Source organism: Ananas comosus, unplaced genomic scaffold (assembly GCF_001540865.1).
Source record: "Ananas comosus cultivar F153 unplaced genomic scaffold, ASM154086v1, whole genome shotgun sequence".
In the NCBI taxonomy this organism is placed as follows: Eukaryota; Viridiplantae; Streptophyta; class Magnoliopsida; order Poales; family Bromeliaceae; genus Ananas; species Ananas comosus.
In genome coordinates, this window is record NW_017890592.1 from 1239 (window position 1) to 11776 (window position 10538).

Here is a 10538-nt window from a genome sequence, read left to right on the forward strand (position 1 = left end):
ATAAGTTTATAGATATGAAAACTTGACCGAATATGCGCAATGGATAGGATATGACTCGAGGCCAATCAATGCCGGCAGAGTATGTAGGATATGAACTCGACCATATATGTCAGCATATATCAATATGTCTGATGAAATTACTCTACTCCTACACACTTACGTAACATGCGAAACAACGAAGTGATAAATATTGAATAAGATGGGTGAAGGCTCATATGTATATGCACCAGATAATGTAAAAGGGGCAAGGCGTAAGATAAAACTCACCGAACGAATGCACATGAGGGCTGTACGCGGATCGAGGAGTAAGCACCGTAAACTGTCGCGTCCTGTCTTACCCTGACTGAATATAGCTAACGGTTCAACGGTAACCTAAGGAAGGTCCTCTGGATTATGGTCGTAACCCATAGCTAATGAACATTAAATCTATAACCAAACAAATCGCACGGATATCGAGTTTCCTAGTAATACCGATTTACTGCTATCTGCCGGAAGTGCCCGGGGAATAATCGGCCACCGGGACTCCGCGATCCCGATCTAACATCTACTCCGGAACGGCACGCCGATCATGTGTACCACGATCGTTCATTCTGGCCTGTCACCACTAAACACTGGGTATTTTAGCTTGGGATCAATAGGCAGCAAAACACGAAGATACACAGAACGTAAACAGACTATTGCGTGGGATTAATTCGCTGGATTCAGGGTCCTTGGAGAGCTGTCCAATTTCGACAACCGGAATCCACCGGTTCGTCTCACTCGTCATTACTGTGAACTCGTCGATAATGACGCGATTTTGTTGTACCAGCAACAAGGCGACCTCAGCGCAGGGGGGTGGAGATATGCTACACAAGTTAGTCACGAGCATCCTGTCGATTAATAATTCCGAACCAATAACCGAATCGGCTGGCCTCGGGAGGCTTGTTGCGTGCGGCGGCATTTCTGCCTCGCAGAGAATAGGGATTTATGAAAATTGCATCGGAAATTACTTGTAGCGTATTTCGCTTCTAAGGCTGGCTTGGTACTTGGACAATCCTCAGAGTCACTACACACCACTTTAGGGATAAACCTAAAATCACATCAGTATCTTCTGCCAGTTTTAGCTCTTATTTTCTCCTGAAATTTGACGATTAGTGCTTTATGTAATTAAATTATCACACGATATAATGGGATCTATCAACAGCAGACTATTTAGTTGGCACTTGTAAAAATCTCAGTCCTGTACAAAAGTTTACAAAGGAGCGGGTCGTCTATATGCATAAGAAGATATATTCTAACATATAATATATATATAGTATAGCATCCGGTTATGTATGCTTAGTAAAATACCAAGCACTTGTTGCTGTGAATTTTTTACCTATTAGATCTACGCCTTGATATTTCTCACCCGTTTAGATTATGACTATAGTAACCAACCACCACTCACCCAAGGCGATGCCAACATCACAAAGTCACAAAATTCTAATTTTCTAGAAATTCATAGTCAAATATGCTAGAGATCAAGTCATAACGGAGGGCCGTTATCTTCGATATCAGAAGCCTCCCAATTACGAAAAACGCTAGGACGGATCTCCGCTGCTCCTAATAGCATACATAGACCTACATCTCCTCTCTCTCTCTCTCTCTATATATATATATGTATATGTATGTATGTATATATATGTATAGAGTCCGGCTACTATACTCTTATGAGTACGATCACCTTCGTACTCATAAGTTATTTTCGATGATAGAGCTTCCGAATCGACGATCCATACCGCTAAACATTATCTAGAGCATTTAAAACTTTTAGAAATCAAATTTTATAATTTTTTGATATCATTTACCTTACGATCAAAAGCTCACAAAATTGACAATTTTTAAGGGCTCGTATGAGATATTTGCTAGTTTAAGGTTAAAAAAAATCGGAACAGGTTGAATTTTTGATAGAAAATTCTATTCACTACCTAAATAAAGATCAATAACTCAGATTTTAAATTGAACGATCCGATCATCCATTTTTAGGACGTAATTCGATTTTAACCGTTTATTTTATACCCGCTTGATGGACTTTATAATGATTTCAAAAAATTACGAAATTTATTTTCTAGAAGTTTCAAATACTCTAGATCATGTTTAATTGTGTGGATCGTGAATTTGGAAGCCCCAACAACTAGAACAACTTATGAGTACGAAGGGCTCTATACTGATAAAAGTATAGTAGCCCTACTATATATATATATATATATATATATATATATATATATAGGGCGTGTTTGGTTCGAAGTCGGAGTCGGAATCGGAATCGGAATCAAAATAAGCTGGAATCGGAATCGGAATGACTCGTTATCTAATTCTGTTTGGTTCATCACCTGAATCGGAATCGGAATAAATCATTCCTATTGTCGGTGTTTGGTTCAGGTGGATATAAAAAGCGTAATCAAATTAATATACTAACATTATCTTTATAATATATTAATTTAAATTCAAATTAAATATTAAATATTAAAAATTTACATCAAAATTTTGAAATAAATTCGAATTCATAAGTTAGATTCGAAATACTTGATTAAATTTTAATTTTTAATTTAAGTTTAAATTAAAAATTTAATTTTAAAGTTTATATATTTAATTTTTAAATTTTAACTCATATTTTAATTAAAAGTTGAAAAAATAAATTTAATCCGAATAAATATCCATTCCGTCCGGATTCAACTTTCAGTCGGCCTCCTAGGCCGGATGATGAAAAAAGAGGTGATTGGGAAATTCTCATTCACTCGAGAATCGGAATCGGAATGAGACTCCGCGGTACCAAACACCCACAAACGAATTTACCGATTCCGATTCCGATTCCAGTGTGAAAAAAGCGAACCAAACACGCCATAGAGTAGAGCTAGAATACTTGTAAAAGTATCACCAAAGTGATACTTGTGTGTTTTAGCCCTTGGATGGAGAGATGTGAGGTTAAGATGATGGTGGTAGGTGGTGGTAGATGTGGTAGGTGGATAGTATTTGATCCAAGGACTATTATTAATCAAAAAGTAGATCCAATGGCTAAAAACACACAAGTATCACTTGGTGATACTTGTAAAAGTATTCTAGCCCTACTCTATATATATATTATATATATATATATATATTATATATATTATATATATAGTTGGATTGGGCTACTATTAGTAGCAAAAATCCCATTGTTGCTACCAGTTTTTTAGCATTTGGATCAACTCTTTTATTATTTTCTAACCATTGGATTAAATACTATACCCAGTGGGACACTCAACCCTAGGAGGACCACTCAACTCTAATTGACTAATATCATCCTGAACCAACAATTTTTCATCAAGGTTAAAAACTTGATAGTAAAAAGAGCGTTTTACTATTAATAGTATCCAGCCTAACTTCTCTTCTCTCTCTTCTCCTCTCTCTCTCTATATATATATTATATTAATATATATATATATATATATAACAGGACTGCTGTGCTCTCAGGAGCACGAAGGACTCCGTGTTCCTGAGCCATTTTCGATAATGAAATTTTCGAATCGACATCGGCTCTGTTAGACTTTATCTAGTGTATTTAAATTTCTAGAAATAATTTTGCGATTTTTCGATATATATTTACCTAGTAATCGAAAGATTCAAAATTATTAATTTTTACGGTTGAAAATAAAATCCTATAAAAGTGGTGATATAGCACTAACATTTTCGATCAAAATATTGATCTTGTTGTAGATAGTATAAAGAATTTTGTATCAAAATTTTCTCTTGATTTGAATACTTCTACATGTTAACTCAAAAACGACATATATCAACTATTAAAAATTATTTGATTTTGAATCCTTTCGATCACTAGGTAATGATTTCAAAAAATCGCAAAAATTATTTTCTAAAACTTCAAATACACTAGATCAAGTCTAACGAAGCGGTCGTCGATCGAAATTCTATCATAAAAAACGGCTCAGAGCACAACAGCCCTGCTATATAATATATATATATATTATATATATATATATATATATATATATATATATATATAGAGCAGGGCTGCTGTGCTCTCAGGAGCATGGAGGCCTCCGTGCTCCTGAGCGTTTTCGATGATGGAGTTTTCGAATCGACCGATCGGCTCCATTAAACTTTGATCTAGCGTATTTAAAGTTTCTAGAAAATAATTTTTGCCGATTTTTCGATATCATTTACCTAGCAATCGAAAGGATTCAAAATCAATAATTTTTTAACGGCTGAAAATAAAAATCCTATAAAAGTGGTGATATAGCACTAAAATTTTTGATCAGAAATATAGATCTTGTTGTAGATAGTATAAAAATTTTCTATCAAAATTTCATCCTGATTTGAATACTTCTACACGTTAAACTTGAAAACGGCAATATCAACCATTAAAAATTATGGATTTTGAATCCTTTCGATCACTAGGTAAATATATCGAAAATCGCAAAATTATTATTTTTCTAGAAACTTCAAATGCGCTAGATCAAGTCTAACGGAGCGATCGTCGATTTAAAATTCTATCATCGAAAACGGCTCAGGAGCACGGAAGCCTCGTGCTCCTGAGAGCACAGCAGCCTACTTATATATATATATAATTATATTATATATAATTGAGCTAGAATACTTTTAGAAGCACCAACACCTTGGTGCTTCTAGGTTTCTAGCCCTTGATCTATTTTTTGACTACTATAGTCCTTGGATCAAACACTATTCCAACCTATCACCGCCTAGCACCGACCTACCACATCATCTCAACCTCACATCTCTCCATCCAATGGCTAAAAACTCAAAAGGCACTCATGAAGTGGTGCTTTTGTGATTATTCTATTCTCAACTCTCTCTCTCTCTCTTTCTTTCTCTCTCCTCTCCTCTCTCTCTTCTCTCTCTCTCTCTCTCTCTCTCTTATATATATATATATATATAATTGAGCTAGAATACTATTAGAAGCACCAACCCCTTGGTGCTTCTAAGTTTCTAGCTCTTGGATTTACTCCTTAATTACTAATATTCTTTGGATCAAACACTATTCCATCTACCACCATCATCTCAACCCTACATCTCTCCATCCAATGCTTAAAATTTAAAAGTACTACCTCCTTTGGTGTTTTTGAGAGTATTCTAGCTCAACTTGCTTTCAGGAGCACGGAGGCCTCCGTGCTCCTGAGCCGTTTTCGATGATGGAATTTTTGAATCGACGATCGGCTCCGTTATACTTGATCTAGCGCATTTGAAGTTTCTAGAAAATAATTTTTGCGATTTTTTGATATCATTTATCTAGTGATCGAAAGGATTCAAAATTCATAATTTTTAATGGTTGATATCTGCCGTTTTCAAGTTTAATGGTGTAGAAGTATTCAAATCAGATGAAATTTTGATACAAAATTCTTTATACTATCTACAACAAGATCAATATTTTTGATCGAAAATTTTAGTACTATATCACCATTTTTTATAGGATTTTTATTTTTAGCCGTTAAAAATTATTGATTTTGAATCATTTCGATTGCTAGGTAAATGATATCGAAAAATCGTAAAAATTATTTTCTAGAAACTTCAAATACGCTAGATCAAGTTTAACGGAGCCGATCGTCGATTCGGACAAGAATTTAGTGCTATCGAGTTTTCTACCGTTAGATTTAATCTCTTAATTATTTTACCCGTTAGATTATACTATTCAACCAACTAACTCAACCCCAGGGGCCCCACATCATCTTAAGCACACACACTACAACAGAATTAGGTTATAGGGACACATGTTTGGGACACTTTTGAGTAAGTGTCCCATTTATGCTAAAATATAAAGCCCAATCCAACCAACCAAAAATAAAAGATTACTCTACTCAACCCACCACACCCAGTCCATTTGGCCCGATTACATACAGAAAAGAAAAAAAAAAGAAAAATTAATTACCATCTTTTCTTCTCTCTTCACTCAATCCACTGAAATTTTAGACGAAGAGCCTTTCCTATCGTCCTCCTCCGCCACCGCAGCCAACGAGATAGAGTTTCGGCGGTTGCTAAATACTTAAATAAGTGTTGGTAAATTAGCATCACTCTTTTAGGTTATAGCGACACTCTTTAACTGTCACTATATACCTAGCGACCCTACATATAGCAACACTTTTTAAAAGTGTTGGTAATTTTAGCTAGCTGCACTTTTTTGATATGTACCTATATTTAAAAGTGTCGCTATAGACCGTTTTTGTTGTAGTGACATTTCTCAATCCAATGGCTAAAAAGCTAATAGCACCAATAACTTGAGCTAGAATTGAGCTAGAATACTTTTAGAAGTATCATTCCCTTGTTGCTTTTAGGTGTCTAGCTCTTGGATCTACTCCTTGATTACTAATAGCCCTTGGATCAAACACTATTCCACCTATCACCATCATCCCAACCTTACATTTCTCCATACAAGGGCTAAAAATTCAAAAGCACCAACCTCTTGATGCTTTTGAGAGTATTCTAGCTCAACTATATATATATATATATATATATAGAGCTAGGCTGGTATGCTATCGGTAGCACGGAGGGCTCCATGCTACCAAGTTGTTTTTGATGATGCGGCTTCCAAATAGACCATCGGCTCCGTCAGACTTGATCTACACTATTGAAAGTATTTGGAAACTAAATTTCATAATTTTTCGGCATTATTTGGCTAGTGATCAAAAGGTCTCAAAATTAACAATTTCAATGGTAGATATGATGCATTTGTGAATTTAATGGTATAAAACAATCCAAATTTAATGAGATTTTTATAGAAAATTCTTTTCACTATTTAGAGTAAGATCAGTACCTCTGATTTTAAATTCAAGTCTTTTATCGTTATTTTTTATGAGATTTTTATTTTTAGCCGTTCATTTTTAGACTACTCGTTTGATAGGTAAATGATGCCAAAAAATTATGAAATTTAGTTTCTAAATACTTTCAATAGTGTAGATCAAGTCTAACTGAGTCGATCGTTGATTTGGAAGCCGCATCATTGAAAACAACTTGGTAGCACGGAAGCTTCCATGCTACCGACAGTATACCAGCCTAGCTCTCTCTCTCTCTCTCTCTCTCTCTCTCTCTCTCTCTATATATATATATATATATAGNGAGGCGGGTCGATTTCGTAGAAACAAATAAAGCTAAAAAAAATAAAAAAGCAGTAGTTGATGCAATAAAAGTATAAGAATAAAAATTTAAAAAGAATTAAAAAATAAGAAAACTTATAAGAATAATAAATTATATTTATAGCAGTAGTAAAAGTTGAGGATTAAAATGTCATATGCTCTATAGTTCGAGTCTGAAATTACAACTAATTAAAGTTTTTGAGAACTAAAGCCTCACGTGCCTCATAGTTGTGAGTAAGAAAATATAACCCATTAAAATTCGAACTAAGTGTCGCGTATTATAGTTTGAGGATAAAAAATGTGATTTATTTTTTATATTTTAATTTTATTCCAAATAAAGACAGAATTGAATCGGTCGGTATTATTCAATTAGTAATTTTATTTGATAATAGAATATGTTAAACTATCTAATACATTTTAGAATTTCTAATTATTAAAATTCAAAGTCGACTAATCAAATTTTAGATATTCCAAAATATTTTAAATGTGAAATTGATTGCTCATCAGACTATAAATATGGTATTGAAGTTTGTTATTAAAATCAAAATAAAATGTATAAAATTTTTCTGAACTACAAATCATTTTGAATCAGCTATTTAACTTTTCAAAATTTGATTTTTACTATCTAACCTTTTAATATGTTAGATTTGAATAAGTAAATGATACTTTGACTTCAAATTTTGAATGGTTGTTTAGCCTTACAGATTTAGTTAGTATTTTATATAATTTTTCGCAACTAAATTTAAAAATAAGTAATTAACTTAAACTCCATCCACCTCTCCTTTATTTTTTAATATACAATCTATATCTAAGTGGTCAATTATAAAATTAAAGTTTATATTTAACATATACAATCTAAACTATTTAAAAGTATGTATAAATGATTATATATTTTAAAATTTTTATAATGAGAGAGAAAAATTAGATTAGATTAAACAAAAAGAGTTTGCTTCTCCAAAACAATAGAAAGAGGAAAACTTAAATTAAAAAAATAAAAAAGGGTTGGGCCCATCCCACCCCCACTCTGCTCGGTTAGGGCCTACACCCAGCCCCACGCCCACCCCCACCCCCACCCCCACTCCCCTTTCTGCTCTCTTTGCTCGCCATGTATAAAAACAAGGTCGGTGATTGATAAGCTTAGTCTGGGTCAGAATGACAAAGGTTAGCGAGACAAGTTTCATATTGCCTAGTGATCTTGGGCTGTGTGTGTTTAGGGCTGACGAAGACGTCAGGGTCTAAACGAGAGGAGTCTGGACACCCCAATAGTCCTATACTGGATGGGAATAGAATTGTCATTGGGTATATAAGAGGACTCCACCCTAATAATAATAATTGGGCTCGTGGTTTGTGCCCAACGAGTTATTATTGCTAGCGAGTCGGGTCGTTACAGATTGTTAATATCTTGTACATGGTGATTGGTTATATAGATCTGATATATCTGTGACATGTTGACATTCCTTCGGAAATCGTTGACTTGATTTGGTGGGACTTTGTTATGTAGTACTCTTTCAATTGGCCATTGAGCATATAACATCGATTGTCACAATTCGTAAGCATTTTCACATACACTTGCGGTCTAATCCTCTGAAATAGAGTGTTCTTTTTCAAAAGAGTTGTCCTATTTTCGATCCATGAGCCCTATGCGGACTATTGCTAGGGTCATACGCCAGTTAGAGCAGGCATGGTATAGCCTGATGTCTTTAGACCAATATGGCAGTTAATTGGATGTATTTGGCATTTCTATTCCAATTGACGTATAGTTGCTTTCTGTTTCTTATAACATGTTTTTTTTATAGTTGTTATTCCATTCCAATAATATTTCTATTTTTGTAGTTATATCTTGTGTATGCCTTGTGAGTACAACTTGCCTTTATTGGCTTGCAGCACCCAATAGAAAATCTTGTTTTGGTGTCTCATCCCTACTATTTTAGGTAGCATTGGCAGTGAAGTCAGTTCCTAGTTTCTATTAGGTTAGTTCTTGATTCAGATCACTTAATTAGTTTAGATCATATCCGTTGAGTAATAATAATGAAATGATGGTGGATTAAGTCTTTGGTTTTAATTGATTTTTATGCGGATTATTAGTTTTCTGTGATCATTTCCTTTTTAGTAGTTTAGTTGTCCTCCTTCTATATCTACTTGTTAGTAATTATTGTTGTACATCGGTATGGTTGTTTGTATGGTTGATGTTTGTATTCAGGTGCTACGCCGTGTATGTATAAGGAAGACTCTGTCTGTTTATTTAGGAGATTCTTTATCCACGTGGTGGATTTGTCCACATCCACGGGGTGTTTTCAAAGGTATTCTTTTTTAAAAAAATTATACGTTTTTTGCTGGCTTTACTGAAATGAGTTTAAAAAAACACCTGGGGGGTGACAATTTATTTGGCCGTGTTGAAAAAAATATAGATTATTATAGCCATTAATGTTATTTTTATGAAATTGTTCGGATTGTACGTGGATTGTTAAAATTTTTATTTAATTGTTATAATTGTCTTGTAATATAAGAAAGAAACGATGAATTATTCATCAAATTTTGTATTAACACGATAAATGATTCAATATCTATTATTTTTCTTGGCCAATTTGCATAAAAATCCACAAATCTTGGTCTGTAAGGACTGAGATTTTGACAGTGCAACTAAACTCTCTATTGATGATGTTTATGTGTGTAATTTAATTACATAAGTACTCGTCAAGTTACAGGAGAAAACGAGTTAGAACGGAGGAGTTACACGATCTTTATTTTTCACTTAAGTGAATAGTAACTTGGTTTTTTCGGTGAAGCCACGTTGTGAAGTTGGCTTCAGGCTCGTATCAGACTCCGTTCATAGCAGTCCAATAGCTCGTTTCGACCGGTTCAGCTATTCTGGAACTATTGGCACTGACGGATTTTGAGTTTGACGCACGGATTTCGAGAAAATCCAAAAATACATGTTTTATATGTATTTAGGTGTTATTTCTTGTTGGTGAAAGAAAGATTGGATTGTGTCGTGAATCCGTGGTTGATCGAGGTGAAACGAAATCGCAGCTTTGTTGTCTCCGTCGTGCTGATTTTACTGGTGCAATCCGTTCGCAAATCTGCAGACGGAATCTGCGGAGATTGCGCGTTGATCGAAGAGTGAGTCGGTAATGGCAACAACAAGGTAATTTCGCAAAAGTCGGAATATTTATATGTACCGTTTCGCGTAAGATCGCACTGTGAGGGTGTTCGCCCGTTTTTACACGCGTGTGAGGGACTCAGTAGTAAATACTGAGAATTTGGTGGACCTTTTGCAAATTGCACTTGGTATTTAAGTTTGTTCTAGGGTTTCACCTTGGAAAACCCTAACCCTGCTGCCCTAGCCGCTCCTGCTACTCCATCCCTCTTCCCTGACCTGATGGCACGCCCCCGGCCGCCGCCGACTAAGCCCGGCCGGCAGCTGGCGCGGAGCCACCT